Source organism: Gopherus evgoodei, chromosome 16, assembly GCF_007399415.2.
Source record: "Gopherus evgoodei ecotype Sinaloan lineage chromosome 16, rGopEvg1_v1.p, whole genome shotgun sequence".
In the NCBI taxonomy this organism is placed as follows: Eukaryota; Metazoa; Chordata; order Testudines; family Testudinidae; genus Gopherus; species Gopherus evgoodei.
In genome coordinates, this window is record NC_044337.1 from 5,663,870 (window position 1) to 5,685,507 (window position 21,638).

At 50.6% G+C, this 21,638-nt stretch overlaps 1 protein-coding gene across 1 annotated transcript in view; it reads left to right on the plus strand.

The window, feature by feature from the left end:
- The window catches only part of NPDC1 (neural proliferation, differentiation and control 1), a 121,273-nt gene that overhangs the window by 36,090 nt on the left and 63,545 nt on the right, over positions 1–21,638 (plus strand). The gene's annotated exons all lie outside the window — the stretch shown is intronic.

Sequence of the window (21,638 nt, forward strand, 5' to 3'; positions counted from 1 at the left end):
AATTCTGTCCTTGGAGCCGGGCCAGAGCAGTGTGCAGTGAATAACACTGAGGGCTGCATGTTGAACAATGAGGGGAGAACAGACTATTGAATCGCTGCTCGTTAACTGAGCACTCTCCGTTCTGTGCACTGAACGAGGCAGGGGTTGCGTGCGATATAACACAATTGAAGACTATCAGAACGGGGAGCAGGCATCCTGAATTCTGTCATTTCCGAGGTTGGAGTGCTTGTCTTTGTAGCTTTCATCAAGTTCTTTTAATGTAGTTTTGTGTGTGTTACAGTTGAATTTATATTTGAAATCCTACCTGACCAGATAGATAAATGGCCTGATTTGCAGTTGTGTTTTGCTCGAAGTATTGCTTGCTTCACTGCCCTGAAAGGGGGCGGGAGGGCGGGGGAGGCCAGTGTGAGAGAGTCAGTTGCACAGACTAACCTTTTTTTTTTTTTTTGGTCCGTGTCGCAGTCACGTTTGGCAGGATTGCAAATCAAAACGCCACCAATGCAGCCCTGCAGCGAGTCTACGCTGCGATCCTGGTTTTCACTTCCCCTCAGCAGCAGGCCATCGCCAATCTTAAAAATTCACCACTAAATGCAATCTGTTGCCAATGGGAACAGGACACTTCCTAGCCCAGCCGCAGACTGCCTTTTGCCGTCACTTCGTGGCGCTGGACAGTGGAATGTGGCAGCAGGTTTGGGGCCTTTGCTGGCTTAAGACGCTTTTAAATGCAGCATTATTGTAGCTGTGTTGATCCCTGGACAGTACAGAGACAGTGTGGGGTAATGTCTCTTATTGAACCAACTTCTGTTGGTGGCCGAGACAAGCTTTCGAGCGCCACCGAGCAATTCTTCAGATCAGAGAGACTTGCTAGGCTGTTTCCCACAGATTATCAAAGTTTGTTCAAGCAAATGCCAAACAAAGATGAAAATGGACAATGTGCTGCCAAGGAAATCAAGGTGCCTTTTTTTAATATAGCAGATTTATAATCTCAGGCACACAATAGGGGAACTAGGGAGTGTCTCATGCAGGCGCCGAAGAGAGAAGAAATGCTAATGTCATAGATGCTGGTGGAGTCTGACTGCACCTGTAGCAGTTCACCCTGAGAGAGAATCAGTCTGAATTGTGGGGCACTGACAGATTATAATGGATTGCTGTTTGGTCCTTACATCACACCTCCTCTGCACCCTTATACTGGAGCAATTAGCACTCTTCTGTTCCTCAGTTTGCAGCCATGTCTTGTAGCTGGCATGGCCTGCTCTGTTCTCCATCCTAGAACAGAGCCCCACCATGCAAGCTTATGATGAACCCCTTTCATGCTGCACCCACCTCCACAAAGACATCCTAGGGATGTTTGTTGCTGCCACCACCACCTCGTTCTCTTGCAATGGCCAAATGGACCCGTGCACCTCTTTGAAATGATTCCACGTGGGGCCATTTGCTGCCTGCCGAGAGACTGGCTTGGAGGCGAGCTGTGATAGATGAGTTTGGGGCTGAGAGCAGCAGGGCGAAGCAGTGCAGTTTCCTGACTCCGTTTTACACCACACTTCTGCATTGCCTTGAAGCTGCATTTAATTTTGCTGCAGTGATTTTAGACAGTTGTGCGGAGCGGAGACTGGAGAACGAGGCAGTGGAACTGCCAGCATGTGTCTTCTGGGAGGTCAGTAAGGAAGGGAGCCCCAAACTTCCCCTCCACCGCTAACGCCCTTCGTTCAGACCATTAACCTCCTGTGAAGCTAATCAGCAAAAAGCAATTGAGAGCTTTGTGTGTACTTTATTCCGCTCCCCTGGGTTACGTTTTTGTTGATCAAGAAATAATGTTTTTTAAAACAAATCCTGTTATAAAACAGAAAAGAAACTCACTGCTGCTCAAGGAGCCCGTGTGCTCGTGGCCGGTCTAAAGCCCATTGCAGTCTGTGGGATTAAGTGCTTCCAGTTAACATCCCTGGGCTTTGCCATGGACCCAACAACCCTGATGCATGAAAGCATTTAAGTACATACTTAAGTTGCATTGGCTTTGGTGGGACTTCAGCGCCTGCATAACTCCAAACACGTGCTTCTGAGCTTTGATCCACGGGTGGCTAGAGGAACAGAGCCTGAGGCTGCACAGGGAGAAGCTGGGTTTCTGGGATGTTCTTGGTATGCTCCTCAGCAGTCTGCTGCGTTTTCGGGTGCTGGAGGGATCTCTGTCTTTACTGCATATCCAGGGTGGAAGCGGAGATAGCCACACTGTGGAGGGCTTTCAGGAGCTAGAACTGCGGATAGGTTTTCACTACAGATGAACTCAGGAGATCGGGTGTGAGCAGCCCCACTGCAAAGCTCTGCCCACGTTGTCATTATTGGTGCTAGGCTCCCCTAGGATATATCCCACGCTGCTTTGTGCTGCCCTGAGCTAAGCCGCTCCATGATTCTTTCTCAGCAGATTGTGGGAGAACTCGTGTCCTGGGCACACGGGGGGATTTGTGGGCTGTCAACACTGGAGCAGGGTTAGCCTGCACCTTCCCCGCACAGCAGGTGAGTCACCTGCCTGAGTGAAGGCAGAACACGGGCTCCGCTCGACCAGCTAGCTTGGGCTGAAAGCCCCCCACCGCACTCAGGAGAGAGGGCTTGGTGTGTGGAAAGGGGGTGGGGGAAACACCCGGATCAGAGCCTGGGCCAACTCTGCAGTGAAGAAAGACCCCAAAAGGCTCTGGAGCTGGATGTGGCCTGGGCAAGTGTTGCCTCAGGTCAATCTGCCCGGGCTCGTCTCTCCTCAGCCGTTGTGCTCTCTGCTATTCCGGTGGGGTCCGGTTATTCCGAGATGTGCTTGGCAGATTTATCCCCCGACTCTCTCCTGATCAGCTGCATTCTGCCCCTCAGGTGTTTATATCCTTTCTCTTTGGCGACAGCTTCCAGTGTGGAAGGCGGGGCGTCGGCCTGGGCTGTAGTACCTCACCCCAAGAGTTTATTGCATCATTTTATCCACTACAGCATTAACTGTTCAGCATGCCACAGGCTTTAAAAATGTAACCACTGGCTCACAGGGAAGGGGGCAAACTGCCTCAAAATGGAGCATTTAAAGCAAAGCTGTTTTTGCAGACAGTGCGCTGCGTGTTGGAGCAGTGATCAGTGACAGGCAACTGCGATAAGCCCCAGAGTCAAGGAGCAGATCAGTCTTTTGTTTCCTCTGGTCCTTTTATGCAGCAATAGCTTCGTATCACCCGCCTTGTGCTGTCCCACACAACCTGTCAACGTGGCACTCGCGGGGCTGTTGGTGCAGGTCTCTGATCATGCCACTTTTGAGCCTGAAAGCTGCTGTTTGCCCGGAGCAGTTTTTTTGACAGGCTGGGAGGTTCTGAACACTGGGTAAACTAAACCTGGGCACAAAAGCATGTTTTGCGAGTGCTTCTTGCATTGTTGTGTCTTTTAACTTGGTTGCGGTCATATCTATCTCCATTACGATTGCCCACAGATTCAAATCACAAGCACAGCACGTGCCTTTCTGCTTCCATTTAGCAGCTGCAAAAGCTCTGACGATGTAGCTCAGTGATTTCCATTCATCTCCAAATAAACCTGATTCTTGAAATCCTTTGTCTCTTCTGACTGCTCAGAATCACCAAGGAAATGTCCCAGAGGCGGTGAGACCATGCTAAGGTGGCAGAGTGATCTTCAGGGAGTGGAGGAGGGGAAGGAGGGATCTGATGTAAGCAGTGATGATCTCTAGGGGGAGAGGGCTGTCTAGCATTCTCCCAGAATCTAGGGCAGACGCTGAGCCCCTGACCTTGTTCCCTTTGCAGAACAATTAGAAGACTCCGGGCATGAGTCTGGTGAGCTTAAACACAAAAAGGAAGCTTATAAGAAGTGGAAACTTGGACAGAGGACTAGGGAGGAGTATAAAAATGTTGCTCAAGTATGCAGGGGTGTAATCAGGAAGGCCAAGGCACACTTGGAGTTGCAACTAGCAAGGGATGTGAAGGGTAACAAGAAGGGTTTCTACAGGTATCTTAGTGACAAGAGAAAGGTCAGGGTAAGTGTGGGACCCTTAATGAATGGGGGAGGCAACCTAGTGACAGATGTGGAAAAAGCTGAAGCACTCAATGCTTTTTTTGCCTCAGTCTTCACAGACAAGGGCAGCTCCCAGACTGTTCCACGGGGCAGCATAGTATGGGGAGGAGGCGATCAGCCCTCAGTGGTGAAAGAACAGGTTCAGGACTACTTAGAAAAGCTGGACATGCACAAGTCCATGGGTACAGATCTAATGCATCTGAGGGAATTGGCTAATGTGATTTGCAGAGCCATTGGCCATTATCTCTGAAAACTCGTAGTGTTCGGGGGAGGTCCCGGACGATTGAAAAAAGGCAAATATAGTGCTTGTCTTTGGAAAAAAAAGGAAGAAAGAGAATCTGGGGAACTACAGACCAGTAAGCCTCACCTCAGTCCCTGGAAAAATTATGGAGCAGGTCCTCAAAGAAACCATTTTGAAGCACTTGGAGGAGAGGAAGATGATCAGGAACAGTCAACATCATGCCTGACCATCCTGATTGTCTTCTGTGATGAGATAACTGGCTCTGTGGATATGGGGAAAGTGGTGGCTGTGATATATCTTGACTTTAGCAAAGCTTTTGATATGATCTCCCACAGGATTCTTGCCAGCAAGTTAAAGTAGTATAGATTTGATGAATGGACTATAAGGTGGACAGAAAGCTTGCTAAATTGTTGGGCTCAACGGATAGTGATCAATGGCTCAATGTCTAGTTGGCAGCCAGTATCAAGCGGAGTACCCTAGGGGTCGGTCCTGGGGCCATTTTTGTTCAACATCTTTATTAATTATCTGGATGATGGGATGGATTGCACCCTCAGCAATTTCGCAGATGACACTAAGCTGGGGGGAGAGGTAGATACGCTGGAGGGTAGGGATAGGGTCTAGAGTGACCTAGACAAATTAGAGGATTGGGCCAAAAGAAATCTGATGAGGTTCAACCAGGACTAGTGCAGAGTCCTGCACTTAGGAAGGAAGAATCCCATGCACCGCTACAGGCTGGGGACTGACTGGCTAAGCAGCAGTTCTGCAGAAAAGCACCTGGGGATTACAGTGGATGAGAAGCTGGATGAGAGTCAGCAGTGTGCCCTCGTTGCCAAAAGGCCAATGGCATATTGGGCTGTATTAGTAGGTGCATTTCCAGCAGATTGAGGGACGTGATTATTTCCCTCTATTCGGCACTGGTGAGGCCACACTTTGAGTACTGTGTCCAGGTTTGGGCTCCCCACTACAGAAAGGATGTGGACAACTTAGAGAGAGTCCAGTAGGAGGGCAACGAAAATGATCAGGGGGTTGGAGCATATGACTTACGAGGAGAGGCTGAGGGAACTGAGCTTGTTTAGTCTGCAGAAGAGAAGAGTGAGGGGGGGATTTGATAGCAGCCTTCAACTACCTGACATGGGGTTCCAAAGAGGATGGAGCTCAGCTGTTCTCAGTGGTAGCAGATGACAGAACAAGGAGCAATGGTCTCAAGTTGCAGTGGGAGAGGTCTAGGTTGGATATTAGGAAACGCTGTTTCACTAGGAGGGTGGTGAAGCACTGGAATGGGTTATCTAGGGAGTTGGTGGAATCTCCTTCCTTAGAGGTTTTTAAGGCCCAGCTTGACAAAGCCCTGGCTGGGGTAATTTAGTTGGGGTTGGTCCTGCTTTGAGCAGGAGGTTGGACTAGATGACCTCCTGAGGTCCCTTGCAACCCAGATATTCTATGATTCTATGAATGGAAGCCATCAAAGAGAAAAGAGATCTGCAGCTTTCTGCCAGGGGCATTGTTACAGTAGAGACCACCATTGTTCAGTGCCTAGGTGAAGATCTTCCGGTGGTGCAGATCTTTAACTCTGGTTAACTGATGACCAATAAACACAAACATGGCCGCTAACTTGAATGTGTTGATCTGGACACTCCACAGCCCTTTGTTCCAAAACACACGTGATTGTGGTTTACCCTAGGCTGAGCCACATCTCCTGTGGAGACCTAAAACACATTAACTGGCTTGGATTAGCTGGCAGCCAGTCAACTGGAGTGGGAAAAGCCCTAAGGGTGGCTGCAGGATGGAGGGGAGGCTGAAGTATTTGGGCTGTACTATTGTACTGAGGGCTGGAAGAACATGTGCCAGCATTAAAAACAAATTCTGACACTCACGCCAATTTAACGCCAATTCCTAAAACCAGTGTAGGTATTCCATTGCATGTCTGTGTGGAAGACTTTCTGGAATAAAAGGGGCTAAAGTCAGTCTAACTACAGTAGATTTGTCACCTACTTCAACCACTTTTATTCTGAAAATAACCTCCACGAGCACAGACTTGCACTGGAATAACCATGCTGGTTTTCAGAATCCGAGTACGTTTCAGCCCTTTGACGACAATGCACTCTGCCTCTCCGTGGCCCTTGGCTTGGGCGTGCTGCCTGTTAGCCGTGAGCAGGACCCAGAGGAGTTCACCATCCTTGTGGACAGGTATTGACAAAACATGTCACTGTTTGTGCAGTTTTCACCCTCTGAAATCTCATTTTGTTTGTGATTTGTGATTCAGTCGGTTGTAGCTGTGAAAGCCATAGTGGCTTAAATAGTCTTTTTTCCCCTCTCTCAGACTCACGCATGGAGTTCATCCTGGTGAAATTCTGCAGAAAACCAGACCACTTAGGAGCCTACAACCAAATGTGAAAGGCTCTGATGTAGTCTGTCAGTTACTAGCAGGAAAGTACCCACAGTAACTGGCCCTGTTTAGCTCACGTATCCCTGTTCCCTATTCTCTGGGGGGGAAATGACACCCCTCTGAAATCCCTTCTCTGCCACAGGCCAGATTTTTGTTTCCCAAGTGAATGCCTCTGGTGAGGGTAGCGTGTCTGGGCCATGTGAAGCGCCTCAAGTCCTGTTGTGGATCTAATGCTCTTCCCTCGTCATCCCCTCCTCTTCCCTCCTTTACCTTCTACTGCTTTCCAGGAAAAGCTTGTGAGCTTTCCTCCTTCCCCTGGCATCTGCATGGGAGTGAACTGCCCCCTATACCTGCTTGCTTGATTAATCTCCTCCAGCCCGCAGTTTACATTTTGTTTGTTTTCATGTACTTGGAGGACACTCAGTAAGATTGCTAGTGCTGGCACCGCTGCAGCCTCTGAGAACAAAATAACAAAATCTAGTTTTGCTGCAGCAAGGAGACTCATTAACCTGGCCTGGAGCCTCCTTCCCGGGGGGGAGGAATGGCCTTGAAACCAGGTCGTAGGGACCAGAGCCTGAGTGCTCTTGTGCAGTGCCTGCCGGAATTCCCTTGTAACAATTGCGGGATGGGAGGCTCTGCTGTCAGCTTTTTACTGCACCTTGTAGCTTTATTTTCATTTCCTCGAGCCTCCCTGGCTCTGATCAGCAGAAGCCGTCGCCCGTCTCCAAACTTGAGAGGCAGCTTCCTTTTCTCCATGGCAGCCTACGCTGGCAGGGCTCCTGGTGGAGTCACCAAAGGCCCACTCACCAGTAGCTGCCAGCTGAGTGACTCCAGAGCTGCAGTTAGGGTGCATGGGCCTAAGGAGCAGGACATTCCTACCCACAATGCTCTTGTGGAGAGAGAAGGTTCTAAGTGGAGGAGAAGGCAGCGGGATAGATGAGACTAGAGGAGGCGAGGGTTAGGCACAGAAAGGAGGTTGGCAGAGAGAGGGATTCATAGAACCACGGGGTTAGAAGGGACCGCAAGGGTCATGTAGTCTACCCCCCTGCCAACATGCGGGATTTGTTGTGTTTAAACTATCCGAGACAGCTGGCTCTGGCCTCCTTTTGAAAACCTCCAGTGAAGGAGCTTCCACAACCTCCCTCCCCAGTGTGTTCCCACTGTCCTACTGTTCCTACAGTTAAGAAGATTTTCCTGAGATTTAGGGCATGTCTACACCTGCCATTTAAAGTGGCTAAAAGTTCCTTTTTTGCACAAAAACCGTGGGAGCATCTACATTTGCCAATGACTTTTTGCGGTGAAACTCAGAAGTTTCACCGGAGAGAGAGAATCACCTCCACGAGAGGCGCACAGCTCTTTCCGGTGATGCTTTTGTGGTGATGTGCAAGGGAAGACACGTTCTGCCTGTTTACAGAACTGTTAGCCTCTGGAGGATATCCCACAGTGCCTAGGTGACCACTCTGGCCAGCAGCTCTGCTGCTCTGATGCCAGGTAAACAGACGTCCGCCCCTCCCCCATAAAGCCCCGGAACTTAGAAACTCCCTTTCCTGTTTTCTTGGCAAGTGCTCACTTACCATCTGGCCAGGTGACAATACCTGCGCCAGGGAGCAAAGGATCCCCTGCTTGGAACAATGCTGAGCTACTGGAGCTGATCAGTGTTTGGGGAGAGGGGGCTGTGCAGGGAGCCAGGATGCACCGCGATCACGCCCCCACTTCCCACTAGACCTATCCTCAAAATGGAGAGAGCTGCACTGTGGGGTAGCCGCCCTCAGTGCGCAGGGATGGACGTGCTGCAAATGTGAACACTCTGACACCTGTGGAAGTGAGTACACAGACCAGCACTTTTTTTTTCACCGGTTCGCTATCACTGGTGAAACTGACAGTGCAAAAACTCTGGAAGTGTAGACATGGCCTTAATCTAAATCTGCTGTGCTGTAGTTTGAACCCACTGCCTCTTGTCCTGTCCTCTGTGGTACGAGAGAAGAACTTTTCTCCATCTTTTTTATGGCAGACTTTGAAGTATTTGAAGAGCGCTCTCATGTTTCCCTCCCTCCACCTTAATCTTCGCTCTTCCAAACTAAACATACCCAGTTCCTTCAGCCTGTGCGCGTATGGCTGCATTCCATCCCTCTGATCGTCTTTGTCACTCACCTCTGGATCCTTTGTATACATTGGTGACCAAACCTGGACACGGTTCTCCAGCTGAGACCTGACCATCGCCGAGTAAAGCAGTCAGCTCCCAGGACTTGCATTGCTACGCCTCTGTTAATGCACCCTACAATTGCATTTGCCTTTTTGCAACAGCATCACATTGCTGACCCATGTTGAGATTGTGATCGACCAAAGCTCCCAGAGCCTTCTCAGCGGTGCTGCTGCCAAGCCAGTTATCTCCCATTTTGTATTTGTACGTTTCATTTTTCTTCCCTAAGTGTAGAATCTGACACTTGTCTGTGCTGAATTTAATTGTGTTCTCTATAGGCCAGTTCTCCAATTTATCAAGATCTCTCTGAATTTTAGCTTTATAATCCTAAGTGTTGGCGGCCCCCCTAGCTTTGTGTCATCTGCTAGTGCACTCTCTAGTCCTACATCCAGATCATTAATAAAGGTGTTAATCAACACTGGATCCAGAACAGATTCCTGTGGAACCCCACTGGAGACTGCCCTCCAGCTCGACGACGTTCCATTAGTAGTTACTCTTCGGGCATGTGTACACTACAATCTTAAATTGACCTGCGTTGGGTCGACTTACATCCACCGCAATAATTACATGCCAGCTGTAACTCATTCTTTGCCTTGGCTTTCCTATTTTTTTAATTTATTTTATTTTATTTTATTTTTTTAGGCCCCTACATGCTCATGCTATTCCTATGTATACTTCCTTAGTGACATGCCCCTCCTTCCATTCCTTGTAGATATCCCTTTTGGTTTGTAGATAGCTAAAAAGCAACTTGTGCAGCCAAAGATAGCTCTGCTTATCTTTCCTCTGCATTGATGTTGAGCCTCTAGTATTAAATCTTTTAGGAACTGCCAGCCCCCCTAGATTCCTTTTCTTCCTAATTGGCCTTTCCATCGGACCTTGCCTGCTATTTCTGAGTCGGTTGTAATCTGCCTTTCTGAAGTCCGGTGTCTGTTTTGCTGTTCTCATGTCCTCCTTGCCATAGGATCTTGAATTCTATCAGATCATGATCACTTCCTCCCAAGTTGCCGACCACCTTCACATTCGCAACCAATTCAGCCCTGTTGGTGAAAACCAGATCCTAAATGGATTACCCCCTAGTTGTTTCCTCAGCTTTCTGAATCGGGAAAACTGTCCCCTAGACAGACTAAGAATTTGCTGTAATAGCCTGCCAGCAGATATCATCAGAGAAGTCAAAACCCTCCATTAAAACCAGCTCATATGTATTAGCTAATCATGGTATCTGCTTGTTGAATGACTCATCTACCTCCTCTTCCTGATGTGGTGTTTATAATAGACCCCCCCGTATGCTACTGTTCTTTTCCCTTGTTATCCTCACCCAGAGACTCTCAGTAGGTCTGTCGTTCACTTTCTCTTGGACCTCGGAGCAAATGAATACATTCTTGCTGTATAGCATAACGCTTCCTTCTTTTCCCCCCATACCTATCGTTTCTCTCTCAATGCTGGTACTACAGTCATGGGAATTGTCCCACCAAGTCTCTGTAATGCCAATTAAGTCATCATTGTGTTCATCTACCTTGACTTCAAGTTCATCCTGCTTGTTCCTAATATAATAATATATGGAGATAGGTATATCTCAGAGCTGGAAGGGACCCTGAAAGGTCATCGAGTCCAGCCCCCTGCCTTCACTAGCAGGACCTAGTACTGATTTTGCCCCAGATCCCTAGATGGCCCCCTCAAGGGCTGAACTCACAACCCTGGGTTTAGCAGGCCAATGCTCAAACCACTGAGCTATCCCTCCCACTTCTTGCATTTGGATACAGGCATCAGAGATATTTTGCAGACGGCCCTGTTGCTTTTCCTCCTGCCTTTTTAATGCAGTTGTGATATCTAGTCCCATCTCCAGAAATTATCAATGATTCAGCATTGTTCTGGGCCTCATTGTTCTGGTTATAGAGAGCCCCAGCCAGGTGCTGGGGACGGGGTGTGCTTAAAACAATCGCAGCTAAAGAACAAATAATTCAAACCTTGCAATGCAGCTGGGGCAGTTACAGACCCCGCCACTGTTGCCATGGACACCTGGACTCCCTTTCCCAGGGCATGTGGTAAGGTCACAGTCTCTGGGCTGCACTGGTATTGTTGAACTCTTGTGATGTGGGTAATATCGCCGAGCACTGACAGCAGCATGTTACTGCAGGGGCTCTTCCAGTGGGCAGCCAGCCAACATGTGCAAGAGCCTTCAGTAGCATGGGTAGACATATGAGATGGAAGCCTCCACTAGTCCAGGATTTCTGGAAGAGGCCAGGGATGTCATCTGGCTCTCACATGACAGTGGCCTGAGCTGGTGCTGGCTGGCTTCAGTGCCTCGTGCTTTCTGTCCTCTTTCCATTTCTGGCCGGGTGAGCCTGGAGCTGAGCTTCTAAAGCAAGCTGGATCCGGGTGGGATGCTGTTTGGCGTAGAGGGGAGGGGGGAATCCTATCTCATGCCTTTAATTTTACTTCAAAAGCCAAAGGCCACGGCTTAGTGCTTTAAGCAGCCGCTTTGAATTGCTAAGACTCCCTGGAACCACCAAATCCAATCGCAGCAGGACCTGCTTAGCCCAGGATTTCACTGTGCTTCTCTTGGGTCTGTCAGAGGAGGTTTTAAGAAGAAAAATCGGTTTTCAAACATAGGGAACTAAAGTTGGGCACCTGGCTACTATATCTGGGCCCTAAGGTATGTTACCTGAGCTGTTGCTCCCACTTGCTCCAGGAGCAGCGCTTGGTGTTTGGCCTGATTTTCAAAGGTGACACTGGTTTAGTGGCTTCACTTTAGGCACCTGGGTTTGTCCTGTTTGCTTGGGGTAGGCACCAGCAGCCCTTTCCCTGGATGTCCTTGACTCAAAATATCTCCTTCCTGTCCCCTTCTGGTGGACTTCTGTACTCTATGCCTGCCGCTACAGTGCCCCCAGACCCCAAGAAGCGGTTGAAAACTGGTGTTGTTTTAAAGGGAATAGTTTACCTGGCCCCCTGGGATCCTGTGGACTGAAGGGCCGTCTAGCTGACTGCATAATCCCGGGGAGTGGAGACAGTTGAGGAAAGCCTCTTGCATTTCTAGGCGGGGGCAGAATTGTATTCTAATGTTACTGGTCATGCCCTGGCCACCTTCCCTGATTGTTGTGTCCCTTCGTTTCTGTATTGCCCTTTAGACTGAGCTCTTCAGGGCCAGGACAGCTGCTTTCTGTCCGCACTGGGCCTCGCACAGTAGGGGCACTACTGGAAACAAGTGGTTGAGGACTGGAAATGAATCATGTAGAAAAGAAATGGTCCCAGTTGCAGACACCCTGAAAGAACCGTCAGACTGGCCAGCCCTGGTATTGAGGTACTTAACTTGGAGCCCCTCTTTTACTTGGCCATTATATTACCCCTCCCCTGAGCTGTAGGGGGAGCCACTGTCACTGCAGTCCCAATTCTCTTTGTTCTGAAGCAGATGTGTAGTGTAGTAAGCAGAGGCCCTGAGACATAAACCTTGGTATCAAAGGCCCAGTGTGAGGCCTGAGGCCTGAACTAAGGTAATGGCCAAGACTTTGCTAACATAAAGTTAAGCTGTGAGCCAGAGGCAGGCCCTGCTCACAGAAGCTGGCAGGGAAAGGGCTGATGCTTCAGAAAGAGACGTAGCTAAAAGGTACTGGACACCAGATATCAGAACATTTGCATACTCGTACGCTCCACACAGATAACAAGGAACAAGCTGATCCATCCCAATGACAGGGCCAGAAGGGTAATATGATGGATTGAGTTGTTTTGTTCGAACCAACATGTACAAGGTGAGAGGCGGCACCTTACTATGTAGAGGGGTTGTACCCTGCTATGTAGAGGGGTTGCACCTCATACGTCAGGAGTGATGTGTAACGTGTTTGTACCTGTGTATAAGAATGCATCCCTGGGGCGGTGTCTTTGTCCAGCCGAGGGGGCAGTGGAAAGTCCCGCCACTGACTGAGCTGAGTCCATTGACCAGGGGCACATATTCGTAGTATGCCCTGAAATAGACTAAAAATCTACAGGGAACTATTATTGTGCCCAGTATGGCAATAAACCTGGCCAACGTGCCTTCGTACCTTACTAGACTCTGTGGTCATTGGAGGTTCTCTTCGGGTCTGCTGTGTCACCTTCTTCGAAGAGCTGGGACAGCACACAGAGGGAACACACGCACGCAGCCGAGTGATATCAATATTGAACAGAGCAGAGCACCACACCGATAGCATCTGACAACATCTAGCACTAAGGCCATGTCCACACTACACAATTAAGTGACCTAGGTTAGGTCAGCTTACAGCCACTGCAGTAATTGCTGCGGTTTTTCATGTCCACGTTACCCTCCTTCTGTTGGCGGTGGGTGCATGTCCTCCCCAGAGCGCTTGGGGAGGGGGCCTGAGAGCCTGGGCTCCAGCTGGGAGCTCTGCGGGGAGCCCACAGCCCGGGCTCGCAGTGCCGGGCAGCGAGGCTCCAGCTGTCAGCAGTGCTGGGGCTCAGGGTGGACATCCACCTCTACACACTCCCCCTGCCAGCACCGAAATTGACGTTCTTGTCAATTTCATGGCTCTGGCTGACAGCCAGCAGGTGAGGCAAGTAACCCAGTATCTTTACAGATACTGTGTCGCCTGAACCCGCAGTTCTTGACTAGGGGTCTAAGGCTCCCTGGTGGGCCGTGAGCAGGTTTCAGGGGGGCTGCCAAGCAGGGCCAACATTAGACTTACTGGGGCCCAGGGCAGAAAGCCAAAGCCCCAGCACCCAGTGCTGAAGCTGAAACCTGAGCAACTAAGTGTGCTCAGGGGGCCCCCTGTGGCATGGAGCCCTGGGCAACTACCCTGTTGGCTGCCCCCTAATGCTTGCTCTGGCTTTTATATGCAGAAAAAAAAACTGTTGTGGCACAGACGGGCCAGAGTTTTATAGCATGTTGGGTGGGGGCTCAGAAAGAAAAATATGGAGAACTCCTGGCCTGAACTATATTGACCTAATCCTTACGCCTATCGTGGAGGTGGATTTACTAGGTCGGCACAGCGTGCAGGTTACAGCAGCAGGAGGGACACTGTCGTGTGTAGGTTGACATAAGCTGCCTTACATCGACTTAACTTTGAAGCGTAGACACACACTAACTCTGCTGCAGTTATTGTTGCTGTCCTTGAGTCTTAGACCAAATGACTCATGAAAATCAGTTGTTGTAGCCGGGTGGGTTCCTGGGTATTAGAGAGACAAGGTGGGTGAGGTAATATCTTTTACTGGAACAACTTGTGTTGGTGAGAGAGACAAGCTGTCCAGTCACACACAGCTCTTCCTCAAGTCTGGGAAAGGTACTGAAATGCAAGGTTGTTAGCACATATTGTAAAGCAGGGGTCTCAAACACATGGCCTGTGGAGTTATTAGTTGTGGCCTGCCAAGCTCCCCTTGCCCCCTTAGCTATTTCCTGCAGCCGCCAAGCTCCCCTCCCCCTTCCCCCACCAGCATGCCATGTCCCTGCTCCTCTACCTACCTCCAGGCGCTTCCTGCTGCCAAACAGCTGTTTGGTGGCACTTAGCACTTTCCAGGAAGGAGGGGGGAGGAGTGGGGAGCCACGCGCTCAGGGGAGGAGGCAGGGCAGGGGTGGGAATTTGGGGAAGGGGTTGGAGTAGAGTCAGGGAGGGGGCGGAGTTGGGGCAGGGACTTTGGGGAAGGGGTTGGAATGGCGGCGGGGAAGGGGTGGGAAGAGACATGGCAGGAAGGGGGCCTCATGGAAGGGGTGGAATGGGGGCGGGCCCAGGGGCAGCGGGGGGGTCTCAGTGATGTGGCCCTTGGGCCAATGTACTAGTCCTCATCTGGTCCTCGTGGTCATTTGAGTTTGAGACCCCCTGTTCTAAAGGCCTGTTCAGTGTGAAGTGGCTGCTATTACATAACTACTTATGCTAAACTTTTGACTTTTGTATGTAGCTGTGATGCTCTCAGAACATTGCCCAGACTTAAGAAGAGCTCCGTGTAGCTCGAAAGCTCGTCTCTCTCACCAACAGAAGTGGGTCCAATAGAAGAGATCCCCTCACCTACTTTGTCCCTTTGGAAAATCAAGACAGGCCACCTGCCCAGTGTATTGGCTGCAGAGGCTTGCATGGGTATTTTGAGTCATCAGTGTGGCTTAGGCCAGGAGGAGACTCAGATGCTATCCACCCTTCCTGCATTTCTGTGGAAGCATTTCCCAGCCAATGTCCAATGAACTGTTATTTCTGTGCCTTGCTTTGCTGCGCAGGGACTGCTGTGGTTCTGCATGGCCGAAGGGGAAAGGCCACGTAATGTTCTGATGTTAAAACTCAAGCAGATGGGGAGTTAAGATCTAGATCTTTACTTCCAAAGTGCCCAGTTCTCTTCCCATGTGGCGTATAGTTGTGATGAGACCGGGACGTGTCTGGTCATAGCTGGAGCGGGTGGGATCCTTCCATTCACGAGCAGTCTTCCTCTTCGCTCCTCTTGCATTTTTAAAGCTGTTTTCTAACAGGACTGACCTGTGTGGCCCCAAGTTAGAAAACAGCAAATCCCCTCGTTACACTGCCCTGGCCGCTGAGATGCAGTGTAGAGCTGAAAGGGAAGATGATCCAACTAGCTGTGTCTGTCTCCTGCTGAGCTTCCCTTGGCCTTCCCCAAGGGTAAAACCCGCCCAGCTAAGCCCCACGCTCGGCAGCCTTTGCCTTTTAGTGCCTGTTCCACATCCATCCTGCTCCTTCAGAAATGTGATGGTGAAGGTGCCTGCTGCTCTGGGAAGTGACATCCCAATGTACTCTTCAGGTCGCAGGGATTTTTAAAAGTGAACTAAAAATACATTATTGGGCAAAATGTATCTAGTAGCTGGAGCAGGAGACTCATTTCAGCTGTACATTCTTTGGGGCAGGTACACGCCCCCAATCTGATTGGATGCTCTGGCTGTCACTGCAGAAGATGTGAAGATGTTTGGATTTTGTTCTTGCCTCTGCCACTGGCTAGTTTTGTGACCTAAGGCAAGTGACTTAACCTTTTCTGTGTCTCGTTTTCCATCTGTAGCAATGGGAATACCTGCCTATCTTGCTGGTGGGCCAAGAGTTAGTGACAGGGCTGGAGGGGCAAGTGGGGCAATTTGCCCCAGGCCCCAGAGGGGCCCCACCATCCCTGTCCTGGCGGCAGTCTGGGTCTTCGGCTGGCATTTCAGCAGCAGGGGGCGCTTCAGTCACTCCAGGTCTTCAGCGGCGGGGAGTCCTTCAATGCTGCCAAATACGCGGAGCAGCTGAAAGGCCCCCCACCCAAAAATGCTGCCGAAGACCCGTACCACCATGGGGTAAGTACAAGCGCCTCAGCTCCCCCGCTTTGCCTCAAACCCCCTGAATCCTCTGAGCGGCCCTGGTTAGTGAATGGCCTGTGGAGTGCTGAGGTGAAAAGCCCCCCAGAAGAGCACCCAGTGTGGATTTATCAGCTGTCACCAAATCGTCTAACACCGGCTGTGGAACTCCCTGTCTTGATTCACCATTCTGGGCATGCATGTGCCTTTGCCGCTCATGAGCTCCATGCTCAGGATTGCTCAGCCACAGCCATTATGTTAGAAAACTGAACATCCAAGGAATGGTAGAACAGCCCTGGGCGCCGTCGATTTGCTTGTCTTTCCTCTGACCGTCCTTCCCTGAGTTCCTGGCCGAGATGGATGAGTGCGCCTGTCTCATTTCCGCACACACTCGCCCCGGGGAGAGTTAGCAGGTTGTTAGTGACTCAGAAATGTGCGTGTTCTCCTCCCCGACTCAGCCAAGCAATTTCCCTTGGTTGGTGCAGGAAAGCTGCAGAATAAGCCCCGTAGGGGTGATGAGAACAACCATTGTCTGTCTGTCTCTCTCCAGTTAGTCTAATGGGTTATTTTAAAAGCAATAGTCTAATCATCCTGGCAGCAGATACAACGTTACCATTAATTCCGGTGAACCTGGGTGCTGATAATGGACAGGACATAAGTACTTTGATAGGATTTCTCGCTGCAGTTCAACATTAATTAACTTGCCCGTTATCTTAGCATTGCCATTTCAGCACTGAAATGACTGTTGTGTTTTCCCTTTTTGTTAACTCACCAGATGTCATTCTGCCTTTCGCCTGCCATAGTGTATCTCCGAGCTATCTCGGTATCCAGGGTCTATTGTTGTTGTAAAACATTTATGTCCTGCCATAAGCTTAGATGGCTCTTTAGAGAACATAGCTGAGGCATTCTGCCCACCCCAAGGAGCTTACAATCCATCTAAACCCAGATCGTGCCCTTAGCATAACCAGGGAGCCCTACGCTTCATGCACGTGAATTTCGAAAGGGACTCAGTCAACTGAAGTCGCAATGATCCGTGCTCTTCTCATTGTGCTATGGCAGCACAGTGTCTGCAGGTCTTGAGGGTGGCCCCTGTCTATAGTCAGTTTCCGTGTTGTGGGGATCTCCTATAGGGACATGGGAGAGAGAAACATTAAGAAGGAAGGAATAAAAGGAAAACAAGATCACACTATTACAGTGATTGGCAGGGCGATTTGAAAGGTAGTCACTTGAAGAAGGAAATTCACCAGAGCTTCAGGCTGACGCTGCCCCTTCTGACGTGGGAGAGTTTGAACAGATGGGTCATTTGCACTTCTGAAAGACTCTTCCATGAGTTGATCTTGTGTGTGGCGCTGAGAGGCTGTTTTGGTACATGTGGCTTGTTAGTACCAATCTGCTCTGTTACAGCATTACAGCTGCTTATGTTAAAATGGGGGGTCTCCATCTTCTGACTTTTCAAACCCTGCGTTGGCTGAGTGGCTCTCCGGGATGGTTTTGCTGCTGGGGGGAGGAAGCCATGTGAACGCAGTGTCTGAGCAGCTTTGGGATTTACATAAAGAGCTCTTGGGCCTGGGTTTACTGTGCTGGACTCTTTCTAATGTACAGGCAAACCGTGCACACTGGGGGGAGATTCTGGGCCAATTGAAGTCAACAGGAGTTTGGAGGCCAGGATTTCACCACAGCTGTTCAGGCTGGTGTTTGTACCAACAGAGGTTTTCTGTGCTGTTACAGATTGTGTTGATCAGGCAGGGGCAGATGCATTTGGTTTGTTTTGCTATCAGTTGGGCTGTTTTTACAGCTCGCCCTTGGTCTGTGTGTGTGTAAATGGGAACCCTGTTTGCATTCTGGTGTAGCTGAATGTGTCCTAGGACCAAGGCTTCACTGCAGCAGAACTGCTGTGCCATTGAATCTGAGACACGTGACTTTGCAGGCATGTTTGGTCATGCAGTGTTAAGTTGAAGATCTCAAGCAGGATTTCATCTCGCATGATACAACAGTCTGTCCTGGGCTTATGCATTGGATTTTGGAATCTGGTGATGACAGCAATAACGCTGAGCATTTTTCATCCATAATACCTCAAAGAGCTTTACAAAGGTAGGCAGGATCATTAGCCTCATTTGATAGATGGGGAGACTGAGGCACCAAGCAGAGAAGTGTCTTGCCCAAGTCACTCAGCAGGCCAGGGGCAGAGCTGAGAAGAGAACCCACGTCTCCAGAGTCCCAGGTTAGTGCCTTATCCACTAGGCAGCACTGCCTTCCTGATGCTAAATCAACCCTGCTGTGGTGGGAAATTCCAAAAAAACCCACCACCGTGAGAAAGCAGTTCCAGGGGCTGCCACTGATGGTGTGAACTCTACTGAAAATGCAGCTTGTGCAACAAAATTGAGAGAGTTGGTTGTTGTGTTTTTTTTTTTTTTTTTTTTTTTTTTTTTGTAAAAAAGGCTTCAGACTTCAAAGAGCCTCCTGCTTGGAGGTCGGTCCCTAAGGGGGCAGGGAAAGGCGACCCCTTACACAGGTCTGCAGTGCAGTTGAAGGAGGGTTCTGTGTAAGGCGACCGGATAGCAACCGTGAAAAAACGGAACGTGGGTGGGGAGTAATAGGGGCCTATGTAAGAAAAAGTCCCAAAAAACAGGACTGTCCCTTTAAAAATGGGACATTCTGGTCACCCTAGTTCTGTGGGGAATGCTGCCCCCCTTGTTAAAGTGACCAGTCCCTGAAGGTAGCAGCAGAGAGAAGGGTCAGGGGTGCTGGATCCTTCATAAAAGTGTGGGGCGAGGTAGGGGAGCCCGAGGCTCTGCCCCACCCCCTGGCCTGGCCAGGATAACAGCCACCCAGGCCGCTGTGGGGCACCCCAGACCCATCACCTGCACTGGGCGGGGGCCTGAGAGAAGTCCCCGGCCAACGTCCCTGCCCCTGGGCTCCCCACTGCTGCCCAGGCTTGGCTCCGGCTTCTGGCCTGGTCAAGGGGCAGAGCCTTGGGCAGAAGAGGAGGGACAGGGGTCTGGGGCCTGTCCTGAACAGTGGATGGGCCAGGTCTTCCACCTTTCCAAAGTGGCCCTGCCATGGCCCTCCTGGCCCAGGGCCGGTACAACCATTTAGATGACCTAGGTGGTCGCCTAGGGTGCTGGGATTTGGGGGGCACCATTTTCTTCGGCAGCGACCATGGCGCCTGGATCTTCGGCCCCCCGGTCACCGCCGGCATTTAGGCAGAGGGAGCTGGGGCAAGGGAGCATGGGGAGGGCCACCTGCAGCAAGTAAGGGGTGGGGGTGCGGCATGCAGGGGAACTCCTCGCCCCAGCTCATCCCTGCCCTGCCTCCTCCCTGAGCACGCCGTGGCTGCTTCACTTCTCCCGCCTCCCAGGCTTGCGGCGCCAATCAGCTTAGGTGCCCCAAGTCTGGAAGGCGGGAGAAGTGAAGCAGCCACGGCGTGCTCGGGGTGCTCGTGGGCGGAGCAGGGGAGCTGCTGAAAGGGGGGCGCCTCAGGACGGAGCTGCCGTGGGGGGGGGGGCCTCAGGGCGGGGGTGTGGGGGAGGAGGGCGCAAGGTGGAAGTTTCGCATAGGGCGTGAAACATCCTTGCACCGGCCCTGTCCTGGCCCCCTGCGAAGGGGGAGGGCTTCCTCTTCAGATGTTTCCCATCAAAGTGGAACTGTTTCAAGGGGATTCTTCCTCCCCCCCTCCCAGAATAGGCTTCCTCCTCCCCCCACCCGTGCAGCTCAGTTTCCTTCCCTCTCCTCAGCTGTGTGCCGAAATGGGACGGAAGGAGGGCGTGTGGGCTGGAGCCAGCCAGTGTAATGGCCCCTGCGTTATACCAGGCTTACAAATCCTCAGCATGTAAACATCCGAGACAAAACAATAATTATGGCAGCCGGCTTTTGTGTTGAGAAACATTCTGCAGTAATAGCGTCACGTCCCCACTGAGCCGGGCGACGGAGCGAGCGTCTTTACACCCCCGGGCCGTGGGCTTCTAGTGGCTTTATTAACTTGAGTGCAATCTCTGATTACCCATTTAATCAGGCTGGGGCTTGCTGCTAGTGCAATGAATGGGATGGGTAAATGAATTGGGGGGGGGTGTGCACCTCCCCTCCGCCCCCCAAGGAACTGCTCTAGGCAGCCCTGCATGTTTGACACTGGGATGCAGCATCTGAAAATGCCTCCCCCTTTTTAAAGTCACCTTATGGTCCTGTGGCCGTTCCACCTCCGCAGAGGTGAGCTTGGTATGTGCCCATGCAAAAGTCTCCCTCCTTGTGCCTGGATTTTCAGTGTGGCTCTTAATAATCCTGCAGAGTCATAGCTGTTCCCCAGTGACTAAGACGCCTCCACGTCCCGGTTGCCAAGACACCTGTGTAATCATCACCCTGTCATCCTGGCCCCAAACCCAGCGGGGCTGATGAGTTGCCGGCAGTTTTCTAAGGGTCACCTGGCAGCTCTGAAAAGCAGGACCCGGTCCGATGGAGGGACCATGTTTTCACTCATAGTCACCGCTGGGAGTCGGTTTCCCCATACAATTCCCTTATGACTTCCCATAAGGAGAGAGCTGGGCATGTGCAATTGGGAGAACAGGCTCCTTAATCTTTGTCCCATTCTTCTGCTGCCACAGACGTCCCACCAGGAAACATGACCTGCTACTGCACCTCCTGCTGGCTCCAATTACCCTACTCCCCCCCCACCCCCCCATTACCTTCTTTCCCGACGTGGCTGCTTGTTCAGCCCTTACATCCTTCCTGCTTAGCCTCCTGGCAGCTACTGGGGCCGGACAGGGGATCTGGCTACTCCGTCCCTGCCTTCCACCACCATTTTAGGGCAGCTAAAGCATCGCAGACTATCCCAGCTGTGCTGACTATAAAGAGAATAAAACGTGTACTAGCATTGGCACAGATTACACAGAGCCCACAATAGTCACAGCCAATGTGCACAGTATATCTTTATGCCCCTTAAAGTGTTTAGCTTAGATGCTATTTTCAACCTATGGCAGAAAGGCTGAGCAGCTGTCTGTTCCCCACTCAGTCCTCTGCTACTCAGCAAGCCAGGACAAAATCTGTACTGGGGACAAGAAAACCTCCAGTGATTCAGTGGTCAGCCAAAGAGACTAGGTACAGGTAAAAAGAATAGAATTAAAAAGAATGAATTAATTAGCCTCTTAGAGTTGTAGGGGAACTCCCACCTTTTCATATTCTCTGTATGTGTATATCTCTCCTCACTATATGTTCCATTCTATGCATCCGATGAAGTGGGCTGTAGCTCACGAAAGCTTTTGCTCAAATAAATTTGATAGTCTCTAATGTGCCACAAGTACTCCTGTTCTTTTTGCGGATACAGACTAACACGGCTGCTACTGTGAAACCTGTCATAGGTACGGGTAGCAGGTGGCCTATCCTCCACTTTTTTCTCTGGGCTGCTGATCAGTCATCAGGAAGCTGCAGGAAATAGTGGAGCCAAACAACTGCCATCTTGCTTGTGATTGGGAGGTTGAACCAGGGAACGCTGGAACTAGAAGTGGAGCTGTTACACCTTGAGTGCCAGGACTAACCCTCA